We start from the raw sequence: 21,587 nt of genomic DNA on the forward strand, positions 1-21,587 counted from the left end.
ATCCCGATCGGGGCTGGATCTCTGCTCACCACGGTTCACTCCGCCTTCACATCCGCTTAACCAGGCAGCAGCTGCCTCACAGATAACGGAAATTAACTCTGCACCAGTTTCAGCGCCGCTCGCTCACTGCTCACCTTGCTCCCTGCTGACCTGTTACTCCGCCCAGGCGCCTCCGGAGGAAAGGAGACATATTTTTGTTGCTGGACTGGTCTTAGCTATACGCACTTACAGCAGTTACTTGCAGCGAAGGCATAAAAGAAAACATGACAGCAGCAGAACAGGCTGATGTCTGACCCCACTTCAAATATAATTCCACCTAGAGAAAGATGTCAGTGTGTAGTTTTGCCAGGAGAGAGAGAGAGACGACCTGTGGCTGCAAAACCACTGGGCAGGAAAACCACAGACCTCAGGAGACACCTTCAGGCTCCACACACAGACGCTGATGCAACCCAACATCAGGACGTTAAGTCATTTCTACAAACTGCTGTATTACAGGCAGTGGTGTAACGTTATCTACAGTTACACACACGCATGCAGATGGAGATTTGGTTTCTCTACTCCGGCCAATTTCTTTGCTTTCGACAGGTTTTGGTGTTTTGTGGCAACTACTGGTTATTAAAATATACAGGAAATCGTGTGGAAGATTGTTTTGGGCTTGTGTCTATTAGACGGAAGTTAATGTGATTTTCTTAGTTCGCTTTGTGTGTGAAGAAGTTCCAAATATATTCAAATTTATTTAACACAATTCCGAATAACGCTCCCTCCGAGGTCTGCAAATTGCAGAGATTGAATTAAATCAATCCATTCTGGCGCTTCCAGACAAAACTGAATAATATGAAGGGCCCTAAAACACAAGGTCTGTATTTATCGTGATGGGTTTTCTTTCACTTGACGACTTTCTGATTGACTCAGAGTTTAAAACATAGATTGTGTTGGATTTTTGCTGCTTTTGTTGCAGACTTTAATTTACTTTGTGTTAATGTCGTTTGGTGGAAATCGTATTTAAAAGCAGTTTGCTGAGGTTTTTCTTTGACGAACTTTGACTAAATATAACTAACCTGGATGTTTCTTTTTTTAAATCTCAGGACTGAGACTAAATCTAAACTAACACTTGGGTAAAATATTTCAGTGCATGTGAAACCTTCTGAATTTTTATATTTAAAATGCTGTTCAAGCTCTAGTTGTGCACTTTGGCTGCTTCTTTAACCCAAAGTCAGCGTAAAGTGACAGGTCCAGTATATTAAGAAAATGCATTCATTTATTTATTTGATTTATTTGACATTTACGCAACGTACGCTTCAATAACTCAATATTTGCACGACTCTTCCTCCTGGATTTCATAGTTTTGACTTTGCCCTGTTTGTCTGAACGACGTCTGGTAAACTGAGTGTTTGAAAGTTTTAAATATTCTGCTGTAAACGTTACTGCCTGTTTTCAGGAGCCCGTCGCAATCAATGCAAATGTGTTGCCCCACAAATGCTGGCTTTTGGCCAGAACCAACCATTTTTATCGCTCTGCCAATTCAGAAATGGCATTTTTAATAAACTCCGTGAGCCCAACAGCAGCCGATGGTCTTCATGAGAGTGAGTTACTGCGTTTTTATGATACCAGAATGATTTCCCGTTCGCGGAGCCGCACTGTTCTCACCGTGCTTAACAACTCTTCTATCGAACCGCACGACGAAATGAGAATGAAAAAACACTAAATAATATTTATGTTTTTTTTTTCCCCAGTTTACATGGGAAGTAAATTGGGAGCATGCAGGGGCTTGTTTGTTTCTCAGTTACAGTCCTGTAGTGTGAGTGGATATTTGTGTAGCCTGTGCCCTCGGACGCTCGGAGGTGTGTGTGCGCACACATGTACACGGTGACCTCCAGTTATAGACTCTCACCGTCCATGTGTCCACTCGACCATGAGCCGCGTGAACCTATTTTTAACCGTGTATTTGCTCTGAAGGCTCCCGCAGTGGGACAGTCGCTGCGGGTTTACGGCAGACGAAACAGGACAGTCAATTACAGGCCCTTATGGAGTGAGGGCACACTCGTTAGGAGGGTTGGCAGGGTGCAGAGAGAGATGGTGCACTCCACGTCAGGACTTTAAGTGACCGGGAAGTCTCCTGAGATACGGCCTCTGTTTTACAGGAGGTACTGTATCAGCAGAGATTGATTCATAACACAGTTGTTAGGGTTAGATATATATTTGGATTTTGGGGGAAATACGGACAGATGTTGTATTGAATAATAATGTTCAGGGTGCCATTTAGCTAAAGACCATATATGTCATATATGGGGAAGAACATGTGTTTTGCAGCATATTGAGTATTTGAAAGTCAATCTTTAAGTTTTATCTATTACCTCCACCAAGGAGCTTATGTTTTCTTTGTCAATCTGTTAGTACTCGCACAATTCCAGCTGAAACTATAAGGTGTGACTGTCTGCGTGGACAGTAACAACTTTATGAACTATTACTTAAGTTCCTGCACAACACTGTACGCTGCAGCAATGGAGCAAAACACCAAGTTAGAGATTTCTCATGTTATATCGAGAAGTGTCAAAAAATGGGGACTCACACATTGTCTACTGACGGCAGTATTTCTTAAGCTGAATTTTGATACTGATATAGAAATGATTTGTTGACCTCTGCCTAAGAGGATGTGTTAGTAAGGTTTGTTTTTGTTGATTGTTTGATTGTGATAACGCCAAAAATACTGAAAACAATTGGGAGGTTTTTGGACATTTTCACCTTTTGCCAATGGGATAATTTGTGGATCATGGTGAAAATAATCAGACACATTGAGGGGACTGACGTCTATGATGCAGATCCATAAATAAAACTCAGGATCTAAGGGGTTTATGGTTTCTGTTGGCCGAGCTATGTGCTCCACTGTGTATCATTCTTCAGACTTGTATTCGTCTCTACATCGCCTCTCCAAAAGATGATAAATCAACGAGACTGAGAACCGCAGCAATCAATCAAACTGACTCAGATCAAAAAGTCGATTTTTTTTTCACGCACAGCTTTACTCAAGACGTCTCGTTCTTGTTTTGTAAATAAAAAAGATCCCGTGAGAAGCTCTCTCATGTAATTTTCATCACTCTGCGCTTATGCCTGGCTGCCGGCCAACGGATGATAAGAGAACCATTAAGCTTAATCAGGCCTTGATTTTCCAAACTAGTTCAACACCGTCTCGATTAGATTGAGGCAAAATAAGTTGCATCATGGGATATTAGGCACAGTGAGGACAAGATGTCACACAACGCCCAGCGCCTGCAGCGTGCAAGACGTTAACCCCTGTAATCAAAACCTTCTCCACTGATCGCTGGACTCGGAGCCTCTTCTGAGACACGTTTGATCATCTTTCAATTTCTTTAAACGGAGGTCAAAGTAAAACACGGAGGATTCTGACCCTGCTGCCGCGTTCCACCGTGTTTTCTCACTCATTAACTCGTGTTCTGTATCTGCACAGCTGCTCGTAAGCGTGGCGACTAATAATGTTGTAATTAGACGGACAGGACGGGGGAAAGCATGTCGGACATACCAATTATTAGCGAGGGGGAAAGCGTGTCATATGCTACTGCAGGTGCACGTGTGTATGTGTGTGGGTGGAGGGGTAATGCAGGACACTAAATGGAAGGGAAAAGCAATGTACATGCAAAGGCGATGATAGAGGAGAGAGGCAGAAGATGACGGAGGAAGGAAAAAGAAGAAGTTCTGTGCAGCTGCTCTTACCCTGTTGTAACGCAGACGTCAGGATGGTCGGCAGGTGGGAGTCAGATGTAGAGGGAGAGAGATCGATGCAATTTGCAAAGTGGCGTCTGCACAATGTGGGGCTTTGTGTTTTCTCCAGGGCACAGACACACTCATGCAGACAAAACACAACCCGACTGAAGTCTTTTCATGCACGATGTCAACAGTCCGTCACTGACTGCAGTGGGTCGGTCAGATCGGTGTCTGGATGCAACAAAGTTTCCCTCAAACTAAAATACAATTGAAGTCGGGACAGAAATGGATGTGAGTGAGGACTTGATCTCATGATACCAGTGCCACTGGAAGAAATCAGCCTTTTGTTACTTAAGAAATCCCAAACTGCACCTCATCCATAATGCTGCAGCAAAAAAATCTGATCACATTCTCAAAAGACGTACACATTGGCCTCAAATATAGTTTAAAATCCATTTTAAAATCCATGTTTTAAAGGTTGAGTGTGTAAGATTTGGGTGAAAGGGATTTATTGGCAGAATATAAAATAATCCTAGTGATGTTTTCACTGGTGTGTTTCATCTAAATTGTACAAATTGTTGTTTTCTTCACCCTAGAATGGGCCTTTATATTTAAATACTTCATAATATATCTTTGTTTGGTTGAAATTTAGCAGGATTACACAAAAACACTCTAGATCTCCATTACATTTTGTGAAGGGGTGGGCCATGACCCCACCAAGTGCAGATCCAGGTTATCTAGTGAATTTAACTGTGGTCTCATATGGGGACAGCTTATATCCATCCTTATATCATCATCGATTTAAACAAACTATTGTCTAAAAGTTTATGCTGTGATAATAAGTGAAAATCAGAGCTCTACCCCAAACCATGAAAATCAGCCTCAGACTGAAAGCACAGACAGTCATTGGGCAGACGTGTCCACATGAGTTTGTTGTGCGGTTAATGTAAATGTGAAGTCTGATCAGCCAGCATACACACGGACTCGTGACAGTGTCACTCCTACTCACCGACACTTACTTTTTAATAATGTCATTAAAACTTCCTACATCCCAGCTACCTATGGCCAATTAGTGTTATGCGAGAGCAGGTAGTCGGAGGAATCGTCCCCCTCCCCTCCCCTCCCCTCCCCCTGAGATCTCATTACTGTGTGATGGCGACAGTGTTGGCCAATCGACCTGTGCCTCCCATCTCATTCCCCTCATACATCACCGCAGCCCCCTCAGGAATAAGGGAATTAGTCTGAGTGTGACTGCGGCTCCTCACTCTGTCCCTGCTAATGTTAATAAGTGTGTTTAGCCGGCATTGAGCAATGAGTCCACGGCAGACGAGGAAAGAAATCTGGTTTCTGAGCCAAACGAGTGACGGCGGCTTGTTTCCCGTGGAAGACAATATTTTTTTTCAAATTCCACCGCCGCTCTTGAATTGGTTTCCAAAGAGAGGGCATTTTATTTGCAGAACTTGACTTTAAAACTCTAAATCTCTCATTTAGATGTTTCTATGAGACCTTAAAGGAAAATCCCTCCTCAGGTCCCCGTCCTCTGATAGAGCTCATTAAGTTACTCGAGTCACATGTTGTTCTGTGATGAAGTATGGATTCGTCGCTCCCTACTCAGCTTGCCTGAGGACCTTCCCTTCTTCATTTGGTGAATACCTACATTTCCCTGAATGCTTTTCAACAACCCTCGTAGAATGAGAATGAACTTTTGGTATTTGGCCGCAAAGTAAGTGCGAGGAACTTAAAGGAACAGGAGCCGAGCAAGAGTTTCTTCTTATTCACCGTTACTGAAGACCAGGCCGCAGATATACTTACTTTCAATCCACACATTCACATAGAGCCTGTTCAGACCTGGAATTAACATCAGTCCAGTGGGATCCACGTATTGGACGCTGACCTGACCCACTACGTATTTTAACACTTCTCCGTACATACATTGGTTTGTTTGTGGCCACGATATCAACACTGACCTCCACAAAATGACTGATAGTTTCCTTAAATTGATGAAATCGTATTGTCAGAGCTGCTTTCCTTCATTCAGTCCCTCCTGGTGCTGCTAACTCTCTGTTACTCTCTCTCTCTCTCTCTCTCTCTCTCTCTCTCTCTCTCTCTCTCTCTCTCTCTCTCCACACATCGTATCTCTCAGGACGGATGTAAACACCAGGTCTGAACCGGTTCATGGACATGATACGTCAAGAGTTCACATATTTGCTGACTACTACTACGTTACTTGCGTATTCCACTAGAGGGCACGCCGCAGATCTCAGCTCGTATTCAACGTCTGGATTTGTATTCTGTAAATAAGAAACACGGCGACACTGGAGGAGTTGTTGTGGTTACTTCTGACACCGTGGAAGACAAAGCGATTGCGGCGCCATCACAGATGTTATGTGAGGCCCTGAAATCAATGGTATTTTCACAATGGCTGGTGTTGTATAGTGTCAATTTCTGAGGATGTACACAACCGACACACTAAACGGTCACAGGTAACACAAAGCAGTCATGATGCGTACACGTAGTCAAAAGAAAATATATCTTTGAGTTAAATTACATTTAAAATACATGAAACAATAGAGCGAAAGCCAATTTTCCACAAGATAGTGACTTTAAAATGTCCTGTGCGACATACAGTATATATTAGCAGCAAATGACTCCTGCTGAGGTCATACCATGGATTCAGTAATGATGAGTTCTCCACCTTCTCCTCTTCGTCCTCACTCGTTCCACATTCTCCACACTCACCTGCGAGGATTTGCTGCCCACCAGAGAATTACTACCAGGGTGAACCTATTAGATTTCCCCCGATAGGCCCCTGTACCGGGTGTGTAATGTGGCTCCAGTGTGGCTCTCGTCGGGGCCAGTCCTCCCCTCTGCAGCCGGATCTCTGGGGAGCGAGGCCAGACACATTCGCCACAGCCAGTCGTTCGCTCTGCAGCGTTCGACCCGCTCGTGCTCGCCTGCAAACCGAGCGGTGATCACACCTCGCATCTCGTTTCTGTTACAGGAGAGTAATAACTGCTAATGCAGGCGCTGCAGCGGTGCCGTGCCCCTCTGGTCACTGCTAACGGCACGAGAGAGTTGACCGCGTGACACCGATATTATGCAAACAGACGATATGGACGTGGAGCAGCGGCTCATACTGCACAGCTTTGGTTTAAAAACAAGAACAGGTTAAGAACAGGTTAAGAACTCGAAGCCCGCCGCCCCGCCGCCCCTCCGCTCGCCGTGGCTGGGATGACTGCTGGGCCACATAAAGAAAGGCCTCCATTTCAAGAGCCCATTTTACTGCTATTGATTGTCTCTGCTGACTGGAAGTGAGAAGAAATGAGGGGTTACGACTCGCTCTACCTTTTACTTACTCCGTCTTCCTCCCCTTCATCTCACTTTCCCCTTCCTTTTGTATTGCAATTCTCTCGGGGGGGGGGGGGGGGGGGGGGACTACCATTATGTCATCTCCCTTACAGCACAATAAATGGGCCACAATAGTTCAATCCGAGCGCCACATAAGATTGTAGATCAACATTTCTCACTCCCGCTGCCGGCCTAATTATCAGCAGCCTTTTTGCAGAAGCCTTTGTCGGCGGCAGAATGAGTGAGCTAATCTCGTTAATGGTCCGTTTCATTCCCCGGCACTGGTTTGTTCAGACAAAGGGGGTTTTAAATAGAGGGGATTTGAGTAGCGAGTCTAAACAGCAGCACAGTGGACAAAGGCGTTGACTCGTGCGTTTTCTCATCCCGCTATCGGGGCTAATCGCAGAGGAGCCATGTTGCAACCAGCTCACAGCCGGCAGTGAAACCTCGGCTAATGTATTCTGAGAGATAGAAAGGGGGGGGGGGGGGGGGGGGGTTGCTGCAGGAAGAGGAGAGGAAATGAGAGAGGGAGGTGTTGGACTCAGCCTTCGTTTCTCCTACAAGTCTGAAGCATTTAATTTTCTGTTTACATAATTATTGCACCCCTTCATCCCTTCTTGATAGGAGAAGCGCATTTAGCGTTTTTTTTTTTTTTTGTCTTCTGTGTTGTTCTGTGCTACAGGGCACAGTGTTTTACAACATTTAATTGGGTGAAAACCACAGTATCTGAAGCTATGATTAATTGCAAAATGTAGAAAAAAAAAATTGAGAAAGAGGGAAAGAAAGAAAAAGGAGGAGGGGGGACGCTACTTGTTTTGTGAAGGTTTTGTAGCAATTATCATTTGAGGCAATTATTTTTAGTCTGTGTCCCGCTGTTAGATGAAGCTGCTGTGAAGCAAAGAGAAAAATCCTCTGTTGTGTTCAGCTCCATCAGATCCACTCCTGTGTTGTCCTCATTCCATCATGTCTGTGCTGATTGTTCCTCTTCAGTGTCAGTGATACACTTCAGTATCACTGACGAGAAGGAGACGCTCCTCATTGAGGTACAGGTGACGTGGCACGGACATGATAATAACATAGTAATACTCCATTACTTTTGCTGCAAGAGTAATACTTGGATTTATTAACAGTACGTATATAAAAAGATTAATAACATAGCTAATCCGAGCAGTAGAATTGAGATACGGACTAAAGGACAAAGGTCATTTACTCAGTTAAGCTCTTTATCAACTCAAGATGGCGTCGTGTAGCTAATACGTTGCGTACTTACAGATTCATAATTTCCCATATTGTCTTATTACTTAAAAAGGTTCACATAAAAAAATAACTTTCCCGATTCCGTCCTCGTTTCAGCTTCAGTCCGAAACACTTGGATTTTAGCTCCTGTCTCTTTAAGTCCCCGTCCTCCTGCTGAAGTCCAGTCTGCTCCGATTGGCCGGCTGAACCCGCTCTTTTGTGATTGGTCCGCCAGTTTGTTTGTGTGTCACACTTGCCGCCTGACGTGTCGTATGCAGATGTGAAGTATGGACGAGACAACTTAAAGGAGCTTTAGCCGCTGGAAAATCACAATGTTTACTTTCTTATTATTTGTTTCTCGTCCTGTCGGATTTCTTCTCCGCACTCTTTGATTTAAGGTAGAAATTGAGTTGTAAAATCAAAACTTTAATCGTCCTTGAAGAAGTTATCAGGCCCGAGCAGCTGAAGGAAGCAGTCTCCGCGACTACATGTAAAAAAACCCCCCCACAAAAACAGCTTTAAAGGACAAACTCATCAAAGTGAAATTCTGGAGACCTTCCCTACTTCCTGTGCATCTTGTGAAGTCTAAACTCTGTCAGACATTTGACTTGTATTTGAGACTTACACCTTCCTCCGCAGACCCGGCACCGGCTCCGGAGCAGCTGCCACTGCTGATAATGGTGCAGGCGGGTTTCCGGAGTCTTTGGGGGAGAGAATGTGAGGAAGCGGTGGGAGTGTGTGTGCACCTCCTGCGTGTGGTTCAATAGTCTGACAGCTTCTCAAGAGGGACCAGCAGAGTCCACTGAGGCCCGGCAGAACACTCTGGTTTAGTTAAATCAACTCTTATCCTCCGCATTGTGCCTGGTTTGGATCTGGAAATGCAGCGTGTCAGTGTTTTATCAGTGCTTTTACTTTTGCTGTCTCCCCCCCCCAATAGCATGAAGGTGAATGTGAGATAAGAGGAGCTGTGTGGGCACAGTGAAGTGTCAAATGTTTGCATATGCACCCAAGCAAAGAACAGAGCACATGGAAAACAGCAGGGAAGCGTGGATGTGTGTGTTTAGTACCATTCATCAGAGGTTCCCAGCCTTTGTTCACGTAGTCCCACCTTTAATCGAAGCTATTTGTAATTCTTTGTTTTACGGCCTAAGTGCAGAGGTGTGCGGAGAGGGAGGGATTTTTCTTCCTCGCATTTCATCCTTTGAACATTTCTAGAGGTCTGAAGTCGGGGAAAAGTCAAAATGTGTGAAGTCTTTTGTAGAAACATTGAATTTCCAAACATTCAAACCTCTTTTTCTTCCCCTTGAACGTGGCTGGAAGCCCGCAGTTAGTGACCATTAGACTAACTGCCAATTAAAGCACTTTCATGTTGGTTTTACCACTAAGCCTGTGATAAGAGTCTTGTGGGAACACATTATCTGTAATGGCCTTCTCCACGGAGTCAGAGGAGGATTTGAAAACGGCTTCAGAAATAAAAAGAGCCAAAGAAAGAGATTTGCATCAGTTAATTAAAGGAGTCTTCTTGTTTTATTTCTTGTTTGACAAGAAGTTGAACTTTCTGTCGAATACCTCGGTGTCTCTCCATTGAAACACGACACCAGATGTTTGTGTCTTCGTGGGATCGTGTCCTTCGTGGTGACTTTAAAATATTCATCACATAACAGTTATAAAAAACACGATTGAGTGTTTGGTTTTCATGATTTGATTTAATTTCCCTGCACCAACACAGAAACAAATTTTTAAAAGTTGGTATTATCTGGAAAGAATGACAGTTTAATAATTATATTTTCTGTGTAAGTATTTCAAGTATTTATTCATTGGTAAGAAATCATCACTTAGAAATTATCCAAAGTACTTGAGATAATTTGACCTCAGCTCCCAAAGTGTTCAACCCAAAGTTACGCACTTCGGCTCAGTGTTATTTTTCTTTTTTTATATTTTCTGAATATTTAAAGTATGAGTTAGTCACATATAAGATCATAACCATTTATTTATTATTGGTTAGCAGAACCTTCGATTTTTAGTCTGGTTCACGTCCCATCCGCTAACATGGAGGAGGCAGGGTTTGTTGGCATGTCCTGCAGCCAGCCACCAGGCGGCGATCAAGGTGGTTTGTATCTTATCGCGCTCTACACTAAATACCGATGCACTTATCAACAACTGGAAAGGGAAATCGTGCTGATTCATTAGTTTCTTCTCCACATTTTCAAATTAATCAGTCGCTTCTACTGTTAAAGTTAATAAAGTGAAGTAAAAACTGCTTTATTTGTTTGTTTCCTTCAACAGAAACAAAATGATGCACATTAGTTCATCTGAGTTTAATGCCTCCTCCCTTCCCCTGTAGTCAGCTGGGGGGGGGGGGGGGGGGTGTTGTGTTGCTCTCACATGAGTTAAACTACATCGGCAACCTGCTCTTATAACATTAAGTTCACAGCTGCGATGGAAGAGAAGCAGGTTTCCAAACACAGACGAGGTTTCGACTGAGATTCTGAAAGCACAAAGCCCAGAGGCTGCGGGCTCCAAAACCTGTTAGTTCAGATCTGTGGCCCCTGACTGAGTTATGGCAGGCTGCAGGCTTCACACACACACACACACACACACACACACACACACACACACACACACACACACACACACACACACACACACACACACACACACACACACACACACACACACACACACACACACACACACACACACACAAATAATGGATAGATGGGCAGAGGATATACTCGACTATAGGAAAACACCTTGAAACTTAAGTTTGTTTACTTTAAACAGGTAAATCATAAGTAAGTATTTATAACTTAAATGTCATAGAACTTTTACTTAGAGGTTAGATTATCAAATTCATATTTCTTTATAATTCATGTATTTATATATTTGTAAGGCAGCCCTTTGGCTTCGATAAACAGTAAGTTATTTTACACAGTCTTTTATAAGTAACATTAATAATAAGAAGAAGAATATTAATAATATAAATTAGAGTAGAGACGACGAACAAACATTAAAACAAAACAAGTTGACAGAGGTGAGTTGAGACTTAAAACTCGGACTTGATTTTGATTCAAGACCCAAATAATAAGAACTTGAATTGGACTTGACTTTGAAACGTATTAGAGTTAAATCTATAGACACATATATATAAATTATGTATTTCTGGATTGTGAGACACTTGTTCTTCACTGATTATATATTAATCTCTTATATCCATTGCAAACAATCATCCAAAAATCCATTTAGAATTGATCAAAGGAAGCTTCTCCTTACAACTCTGCAGAACTTACATAAGAATTATATTATTTTGTTCAGTATCAAATCAATCCAGTGATTGTTGTCTGCACATCAAGGTGTGTAATGCAAAACGTACCTGCTAATAGCTAATTCTACTTATTTCATATTGCCCTAACCCTAACTATCTAATTCCAGAAATCTCTGTCAGACGGTTTATGGAATTCATATCTCAAGAATCATTCGTCTTATCAGCTTCACACTTGAATTTGTTGGTTTTTTTGACGTGTGATACGTCCAATATTGATCCGATTTGTCCAAACAGGCGGCTGAGACTCGTCAATGTGAGTGACATCGATCAATGATCCCTTCGCTAACGAGCTGATATGGATCATGTGTCATTTTATAAATTGATCTTAACTCACAGGTTGTTGTTATATTTATCGTCGTGTTTTTTTTTTTCTGGCATCGTCGTCGGGATATGATCCAGGATTTAGATACAGATAAGATACAGAGAGAGAGATGATCCTCGCAAGTGCAGATAATGGGATCGGCTGTGTGTGTGTGTGCATGTGTGTGTGTGTGTGTGGTTGTGCAAGGTGTTTGTGTTCATGTTTGTACACGTGTCTGTTAATTAGAATCTGATATCCAGGTTTCTTCAGCTAATTAGTACAATGTTTTCTGCCAAGCAGGAAATTTGGAGACACACAAATCGCTGTTGTTCATTAACGTTCTTCTTGTTCTAACAATCCCTCTGAAAGTGTCTGTGCAAATAACCCAACTGGAATAATACCCAAGTAAAAATGAAATATACTCTTTTATATTCACCATGACAGTGATTGATTGTCCAAAGTTGGGGACGTTGATTGTGCAAAGACACATCGCTTCTAAAATGATTTCATTTATGTCCTTTGTATTTTTGGGTGGAGGCAGAGATCTCACCTGTATCTGAATGGAGAGACAGTATTTTGCTCCACGTCTTTATTTCACAGATGCTGTGGAGGAATGTAGATAAGAATCCTGAGTTTTTTTTCCTCGTAGCTAAAAGTGGCAAACCCTGACTGGAATGGAAATAAAAAAAACACCTTCAAGCAAAAACAGTGACGTCTTTTAAACACAATCTCCCTCCTGATATCTAATTCCCATCGCGGATCCTTGATGTGATGCACATCCCTCCTCCTGATTCCAGCTGCATGGGTGGGTCACGGGTTATTCCACCGCCGCCGCCGCAGCCGCCGCCGCCGCCGCCGCCGCAGCCCATCTCTCAGCGGCAAACCTCATCTTATCAGTGAAACGGCAGCGGTGGGAGAAAGCGGCTCTGTCAGCTGCCTACCTGTTTGTGTCGGGGTAATGGATTCAGATAGCGGGAATCATTCGTCCTGCTCTGCCCTGTGTTATGAAAGCTCCTCACATCAGCTGCCAAGGGCGTCCCTGCCCCCTGCCCCCACCCCCCCACCCCACCCCCCTCCACCCCCCTCTCTGCTTTGATAGGACCATAACACCACAACTCCTCGACAGATGAAAACAGATAAAATCACCCCGACGTGGCCGTGAACAGCACGGTTAATGTTTACCACACACTGGCTCAGTTGAAAAGAGGCAATGAGGTGAATTTATTTATTTCATTCAGATGAGATTTAGCATTTTTTATATATATATATATATATATATATATATATATATATATAAGTACCAAAAAAAAAACACAAAAAAGATGATTTTACCTCAGGGACATTTTCTTCATATTTATTCACAGCATCCTGCCTTTTTGTTAATTTACATATCCAAAACTTTAATTGTGCATAAATCTATAAACACACAGAGAGAGAGAGAGAGAGAGAGAGAGAGAGAGAGAGAGAGAGAGAGAGAGAGAGAGAGAGAGAGAGAGAGAGAGAGAGAGAGAGAAATAAGTAAAACTTTGGATTTCCTTGTCATCTCAAAGAATCTGAATTTATGTATGGATTTCAGCCAGTACATTATAAATAAGTTTATTGACACCAATATAAAAATATAACCTATTGATAATTAAGTTTTATACCTTTGTCAATTACTTATTGGTATTTTGGTGTGTGTCTAGAATTTATAAATACAAAACAACAATACAAATACAATAAAAAAAAGACTAAATATCAGAAATCTCAAGTTAAAACAACGTTAACATTCTGCATCATTGCCTGAAGTGACCCACGTCCGTATGTTACCTGGGAACTTTCACTCCCCCTTTTCGAATGTGTTTCTCTCTTTCACGCTCGTTAACGGTTGGAATCCTCCCGATGTTCAGTTCAGCAGGTGACGTCTCACCGTGGGTGTCGGCTGTTTGCTGCTCGCCGGGTGCTGAGGGAACTTTCTCACCATAACAGCTCATGATGTTCGCTGCGTCCTGGAAACAGGAGGTGACGGTGAAACCGAGCAGGAGCAACAGTCTGAGACACGGAACTGAGAAAAAAAACTCTCCTGTCTTTGACTGTAATTACACAAAACAAACATTATTCAATTAAAAGGCCAATTAAAACCTAAACCTCAACGAAGATTGTTGTTTACATAGATGTTTTCTAAATTTTTCACAGACATGTTTTCAGACCCGTCACCTCTGTGCTTATGACTTCATAAGATTTAATCGAGTTTGGGAAAAGATGCTGGTCATTGACTGTTCGATAAAACCTCACTTGTGTCACCTCCGCAAAGAAGCTTGTGTTTCGAACCCATTTCCCTTTGATCCCTTGTTTGTTGGCAGGATGATGCTAAAAGTGTCTGAATGGATTTCCACAAAAATTGGTGGAAAGATAAGACGTGAGTTAAGAAAGAAAAATGGTCGGATCCAGGGCATTTTTTGGATATTTTAACGTTTTCCCAGAGAGTTGGATGTTCATTCAGAAAAAAGTGGCATATTTAGTGGCCTGATATTTTATGAGTGTGTGAAATCTGCTGCATCTTGAGTGGATTTTAACTGGACTCTTGGGCCTCGGCGGAGGTACGTGCTCTATTACAGGCTATTTTAGTCTGTTAGTTGTTTTGTTTGATTGTCAGCAGGATTACGAAAAAGCTACTGGACGGATTTCTATGAAAACTTTGTTGAAGGATGGGAAAAGGGCCGAGAAAGAACGCAATACATTCGGTTGCAGATGCAGACTTTCTTTAACATTGTTCAAGTACTTTGATTGAAATAATCAGACATATTTAGGGGACTGATATCTATATAAATATATATCGTTGTAAAGGTATATGAACTGAGTACTATACTAGTTTATAAATATATGTTTTGTACGTGTGTCTGTGTTTTTCAGGTGATCGTATTTGTCTTGTTATTTTTTCTGTCTCGTTTTGGGATTCTGAGCACGTACAGCATCGATAACCTTTCATTCATTAAGTCAGAGCCACGAGGGAACAGGCGTTGCTCTTATGACCTACATTTATTTCCGTGTCCCTAATTTGAGACCTTTATGACGATAGGTTCAATGTGGGATTACCACTCAAGGTTTAATTCCCGTCCGTTAAATGATTCCTTCCCTTTGCTTGTTCTCTTTTCACCCGTGTCTTCTCCGTCAGTTGAGCTATAATCCGTCACCTCCGTCACTTGAAGTCTAAAGTTCACGACACGCTTGTTGAGTTTCGTCGGTGCGAGAACATGAACCGCAGGATCGTGCGTATGAAGCCGGGCAGGGGAGTGTAAGATAAAGCATTAGCGGGCCTTTAGAGACGGCGTCGTACTCGTGGATATTTATAAAAGTGCGACTCCGGATTAGGATTACGGGAACATGCTTTTAAGAGATCAGTCTAACTCTCCCGACAGCGATCTTCTGATTTCAAAGTGGCATTAATCGAGGCTGTGCGGTAACAGATAACTCAAGAAAAAAGGGTTTTTTTTTGCGGCCTAAAATGTAAAGTAATGGCGAGAGAGGGAGAAAGAAAGCTGCTTTTAAAGTGAGAGCGAGAATCTCAGAGGGCCATTTAAATATTGACAGCTGTTCTACATCTAGGAAATGTGGCACAGGAAAAAAAAGAAATGTGCTCATCAGTTCGCTCGTGTTTTTCAATCTCGCAGACGAACATAAAGTGATGGCGCCTCAGCGTTAGCTCAGTCTTCTGCTGCCGTCGGGTGATGGAGGCGACATTTCAAAAGGCTGTCTCTGCACACACTCTGGCTACAGGCGCAGTGAATTATGGTCTGTGTAGTTCACTGGCAGGTTTAAAGTTCACACTGACAGGAATCACAAAAACCACACTGAAGAGACTGGCCCTCTGAAAAACAAAACAACCCTCATATGTCGCCTGTGCCTTGTTCCAGCTCGTAGCTCAGTTCTATTGCTCGATGACCTCCAGCGGCCACGACAGCAAAGAGGAGAAAGTCGGGTTATAAAGTAAAGCAATCGTCAAAGTCCGACTCTTTTAAAACTATTCGGTGAACCCAAATTGTACAGAACTCAGCTGCAGCTGATTTAAAAAAATCGACTGATTACTTGTATGAGGCCAATCTGTCCCAGACAACCGGCTGAAAACTAAAGGGAACAATTTGCAGTCAAATTCTGAGGCTGTGGAAAGATTTTGAGAAAATCAAGTCGTCTGACTCAAATCATTTCAATAAGTCCCTTCTTAAGAAACACTTTTATCAGACAGATTTTCCAGCTTTTACTTGACTTTTATTTCTCTAAAAGGTTCCTTTCAAATTCGATGATTTGATGACTTATTTGTTTTCATTGCTCGGCCTGTGGTGAAGCTGCTGCAGAGCGCTGGCCGCCTGTTTATTTATATTCATATTGAACATATCAGTGTTTCCAGAAGCGCCCGACATGTCAAATGTGAAGCTGATAAGATAAATGATTCTCGAGATACCCGAGCCACATACATTATTATAGACAGATAATTATTGTTATAGTTGTTATTATGTGTTTGTCGTTGTCTTCCACTTTGGACACGATTTCAGGAAACGGCGTTGACACCAGAGGGGACAAATGATTCATATACTTTGTTCTGGTCAGAAGACTCATTACTGAATGTATCATCAATGTAAAGTCATAAATGATTCATTATTCTTTTCTTGTACCTCCTATATAGCAAACTGATTAAAGTGTAATGGGGGGCAAACAGATTCTATTCCCAAGAACACCACATGCTGTGTTCAGTGAAACAAACTCCACGTGCAACCAGGTGACAGTTTACAGAAGAAAAAACATCATATAGGAGAAAGAGTTCCTTGTATATCACTATACACACTCCTGTAATTAGTTTTTCTAAGTTTTAGCTCATTCTTAAACAGTGTGAAAGTTGCGGAGCCGCATTCCACAGCAAGAAAACCTCGGAAACCACCTGGTGGCACGAACCGCCGTGTCAGCAGTATCGATCAACCACCCTTTCCACCCTCTGCAGATACATTATGGCAATAAAAACCCTCCTTAATGCATCTTTAATCCAAGCCCACCGCCTGGCTCGAGTCCTTATTGTCTTGTAAGTGCGGCCATTATCTGTGATGTTCAGTAAATGCCGAGCAGAGAGTACAGCCAAGGGTGAACTGCCTCCACTCTGATGCATTACAAGTGAGGCTGATTTGTACGAGTAGAAGGGATTTGGCTCTCACTCTCTCCTACTCACTGAGATTCTGGTCTTCTGTGCAAGCAAGACTTCCACCGCTGCATTTAAGGCTGCTGTCGTGCATTCATTACCAGGGAGGCTGTGCAGATGTTAGACAGATGCACTGCAGAGGGAGGAAGAGAGAGGTCAGGTTGGTCAGGACAAAGAGATGAAGAAGAAACATGGACGCCCCCTCTGTTATTCCATTAGATCTACTGGTGTCTGTGGTGTGTTCAGGAACAATGTGCAATCTGGTTTATTCGTCTATTCTCTCCCTCCTCCTCCTGACACCTGCATCTGTTGGACGTCCTGCTTGTGTTCAAAAGATGCAATCATTTCTTTTTCTCTGCAGCAAAACAGCAGAAAGAAAACACAACACGGTGGAATGTTGTTATGGTTCATCTTTTCATAGACAATAGTTTTACGTTGTCACTTATTCAGAATTATCCGCATCTGACCAGACAATGAATGTAAAAGCAGTAATTACTCTGTTTTGGTCGCCACCTGCTGAGATAAATATAATAATGAGAAATACCGTCACAATTTATGGTTTATTTACTTAGTTCATGTAATCATGGAGAAACTAGATTGAGCACTGTAGAATACTAATACTGTTTATTAGTAGATGGGATGTGGACCAAATTAAAACTAAAACACACACATTTTTCTCAATTACAAGATTGTTTCTGTCATTTTAGTTCACACATCAATCACCACATGGCAATTTTGGTGTTCCATAGTTATAGGAAACGGGTTAAAATGTCTGACACGCAATTATTTGAGCCCTTATATCGATGGGACTTCGCCACAGAGGCTCCACCCACTGATCGATGCTGTGCAGACTCAGATGGCAGCATCATCTGGGGTATTTGGTTTATGTTGTAGATGTGAAGTTAAGACCAAACAAAATTAGACTTGAAGCAAGAGATTGTCTCTAAAGTTCCCGGGATGAATATATTAGCAGAAACAGAAATATAAAAAGATATATATATATATATATATATACTGATGTGTAGAGTTTCTGTTTCAAAAGCTGCATCAAGAGACTCTCCCGCTCGGAGCTGCATGGTAACTCTCTGCAGGTTTGTCACAATGAGTGACCCAGCCCCAGTTTGTGCCTCTTATCTTTCAGCCTTGCTTTTGACTCACAGTGGAAAGCATCTGTTTTTCCTTTGGAGATTAATCCCCGCCTGTGTTTGAAAAGCCCAGTGGTTCATTACTGATGTTCTCAGGACGTCTCCCGAATCCTCAAAGACTCTCCTGACTGTCTCGGCGTCTCCGCACGGCCGGGAATTTATCTTTCACAGAAATGGATGCTCACCACTGGGACTTGAATCTAAAGCTTGTGCTGTCACATGCGAAGCACAAATTGCTGCTAGTAGCGGCAGTTTTTTACATTGTGTGTAGTCGATGCTTTGGTCAAGACTAAAAATATTGTGAAATTCAGATTTAAAGCTGAGCTAGTTTGAGATGAGATCATTATCAGGGGGCTGACAGTCGTAATGCAGCGTGTTACCGAGCAGTGCTATTCTCCACAGGAGGCTAATTATTAGCTCGTTTCTATTCTATCATAGAATTGCAAAGCTCTTTTTCCCCCCTCCACTTGAATGAGTGGACTATCCATTGTCTTGCTCTGTGATATTGCCAATATTAATTCTGGGATGGCTCCTTGGACGCCCAACGACCGTGAATGTGGCTCTTAGCCACGGCCCAGAGTGGAATGATTCCGCTCTCACCATCCACTGGAAAGCAATCTAGGCCCGTAATGGGAAACTCAAATAGCAAATCTATACTTATAAGCATGTCTCAAGAAGTCTGGAGTCAGCAACAGGCTCAGTTAAGCAGTGAGAGAGCTGAGCTGGAGGTCACAGGGACTGAAGTGAAGGAGGACAGACCTTCGTCTTCCTCACGGCTTCAGCTCGGGCTATTTTCCCGCTGCTGCAGGGGTCCGGGAAATGTAATATGGAGGGAGGGGCCACAGAGGAGACAGATGATGAAGGGAGGAGCTGAAGTTCTGTTGCGATGCTCACTTGTGATATTAAAATGGAGTTAGAGATAATTAAGATAGAGATCTGTGGCATCAATGGTAAACATCACGTAGGAAAAACGAACAGGGGAGGCCGGTGCAACAGAAAACAAGTCAGCGTTACCTCATCTTGTGGAGGACAGTATAGGCTGTGAAATACCAGTACAGGATGTTCTCAGCTGAGGTTGTTCAACAGCAGCTTTACATTTGTATTCTCTTTATAATGTTATTCGAGAAGGGAAAAGCAAAACAACAAGGTCGTCTTTGAAAACACAGAAAAACAAGATGTACAGAACATCCACCGAATATCCAGCGACGCGCTTTCAAGCACACGACTTAATGACACCATTCACTACTTCACCGCACACTGAAAGCATCAGATGTTTAATAATCAGACATGATCACATTTATCGCTGCACTCTTCCGATGTTACAGTGGTTGGCCCTGATTGTTTAGTCGCATTGCACGAGTCAAAGCGGCTTCTCAAGGCAAAATGTTCACATGCAAAATGATAATTCAGGTTATATCCTACCCTGAAGGACACTGGGATGGAGACATATCAATTCAGCTTGAAACGAACATGTGATGGTCTACGTTATTATCTAGTCTTTCTTTGTCTGTCGCATATATCGAGAACCGTTCACCTCATCAGCCTCGCACATGTCGTGTGTCTTCTGAAGCGCCCGAGGAAGTATTTGTTCCCACGTGGACAACAGGACATGTTCAATATAACCTTTGAATGAACAGGTGACCAGCTCTTTGTGCAGTAGTGGTGGCTCGGCTCCAGGGTTCTGTGGTTTTAATGAATGCACATGACCTTTACAGTGTCAGAAAGAGGGCTGCGACCAGCGTTGCCACAGGAGAAGAGAAACTACTCGACCGACTCTCTGTAGGGTTTGTGTTGGGATTTGATTCCTCTTTAACTCTAGATCCTCTCGCGTGATTATTTGGTTGATATCGTCACTGTAATAACGTTGGTTGGCTGCTGATGACGTCGCGAGTGGTGTCCCACCTCCTCTGGGAAGATTTTGTAGCCCTCTCCCTTGTGGCTCCATTTGGAGGAGGACACTCACTTCATATCTAGGGTCAGGGCCAAGGAAGAGGAATTGGGACAGAAAGAACATCTTAAACATTCAAAAACTCCTGTAGAATAAAGCCTGATTAGTTTTGAAAGACTAACTATAAATGGAATCGGCAACGATAGCAACACACGGCTGCAAGTAATCCATAATGTATCACTGTGTAAAAGACCATAGTTACACTGGCGCTCTCTCTTTTCTCAAACAATGTCTTTTCCTGTGGACGAAAAGTCCTATATTTGAGGTTATTGCAGTTTTCTTTTCTCTCAGGAGATTTACACGAATCTCAGCATGTTTTTTTGTCTCTTATAGTCTTACAGTGTTCGGGGGAAACCCGGCCACCGGTGTAAATATCTGCCTCGGAACCCGGAACTGTCCGTTGTCCCCTAACCCAGGAAACGGTTAACCAGCCGCTTTGACCGAAAAAATGTGGGTTTTCACAAAACATTTCCACGCCCACTCCCAGTGGATCCCCATCCTCTCTGGAAGTCATTAGCGCGACAGGCAGGCGGCATTATGCTGATGGTGGTGAAATGATAATTAGGGCCGGAGATAGATTGAGTCAATATAAGTGTAATTAATTTTTAAATGTGAGGTTTATTAGTACAGAGGCAATCGGGCTCCTAATGAGCGCCTGATAGAACTTCTTAAATAGTGGAGCCAGTCAAATTAATAGCTCTAATAGCTTCTGGCGTCGGACTCTGCTTTTATTTATTGCACTGATGCATCCGATTGTGTGTTTAGCACTTTTTTCTTTTCCTCCAAACACCAGAGTGATAATTCACTCAGATAAATGATGGTTCTTTGGATTCATAAAGCGAAGGGGAGACGAGCGGCTGCACATACATTAAACTCACACACACACACACACACACACACACACACACACCACACACACACACACACACACACACACTCACATATATTACACTCACACTCTCATGTATGTGACTATAAATAGATTTTTTTCAGCCCATTAAGGCTCATCTTTCAAATCATGTCATTAATTAAGCTCAGAAATAAGAAAGTAATTTCTCTTTAATGAACTTGCTCAATTAAGTCTGCCCTCTTTTTCTGGTTTAATCCTCTTCTTCGCTTTAAGCACTGAGTAACTACTTTTTCTCGCCGACTCTTCGCTCCTCCTCGACATTCCTCCTCCGGTCCTCCTCAACCTGCGCCTCCTCCTTCGTCTCAGCCGCGTTGATGCATCGCACCCTCAGAACAAATCACTGGCATTTTCACGACTAGTCTGCTTCCAGGAAACCGGCAGTGAGGCAGTCGCACACGCGCGCGCTCGCCCACGTGCTCGTTAACAAAACAGATCTTCTGACCACATCTGAAGCGACTCAATGCTACATTTCGCTCTCGGCTACACTTGG

At 42.8% G+C, this 21,587-nt stretch overlaps 1 protein-coding gene across 1 annotated transcript in view; it reads left to right on the forward strand.

Annotated features, from left to right (window-relative positions):
• The window catches only part of LOC117758418 (protein kinase C-binding protein NELL1-like), a 208,801-nt gene that overhangs the window by 160,082 nt on the left and 27,132 nt on the right, over positions 1–21,587 (forward strand). The window lies entirely within an intron of this gene.

This window comes from Hippoglossus hippoglossus, chromosome 3 (assembly GCF_009819705.1).
Source record: "Hippoglossus hippoglossus isolate fHipHip1 chromosome 3, fHipHip1.pri, whole genome shotgun sequence".
Classification (NCBI taxonomy): Eukaryota; Metazoa; Chordata; class Actinopteri; order Pleuronectiformes; family Pleuronectidae; genus Hippoglossus; species Hippoglossus hippoglossus.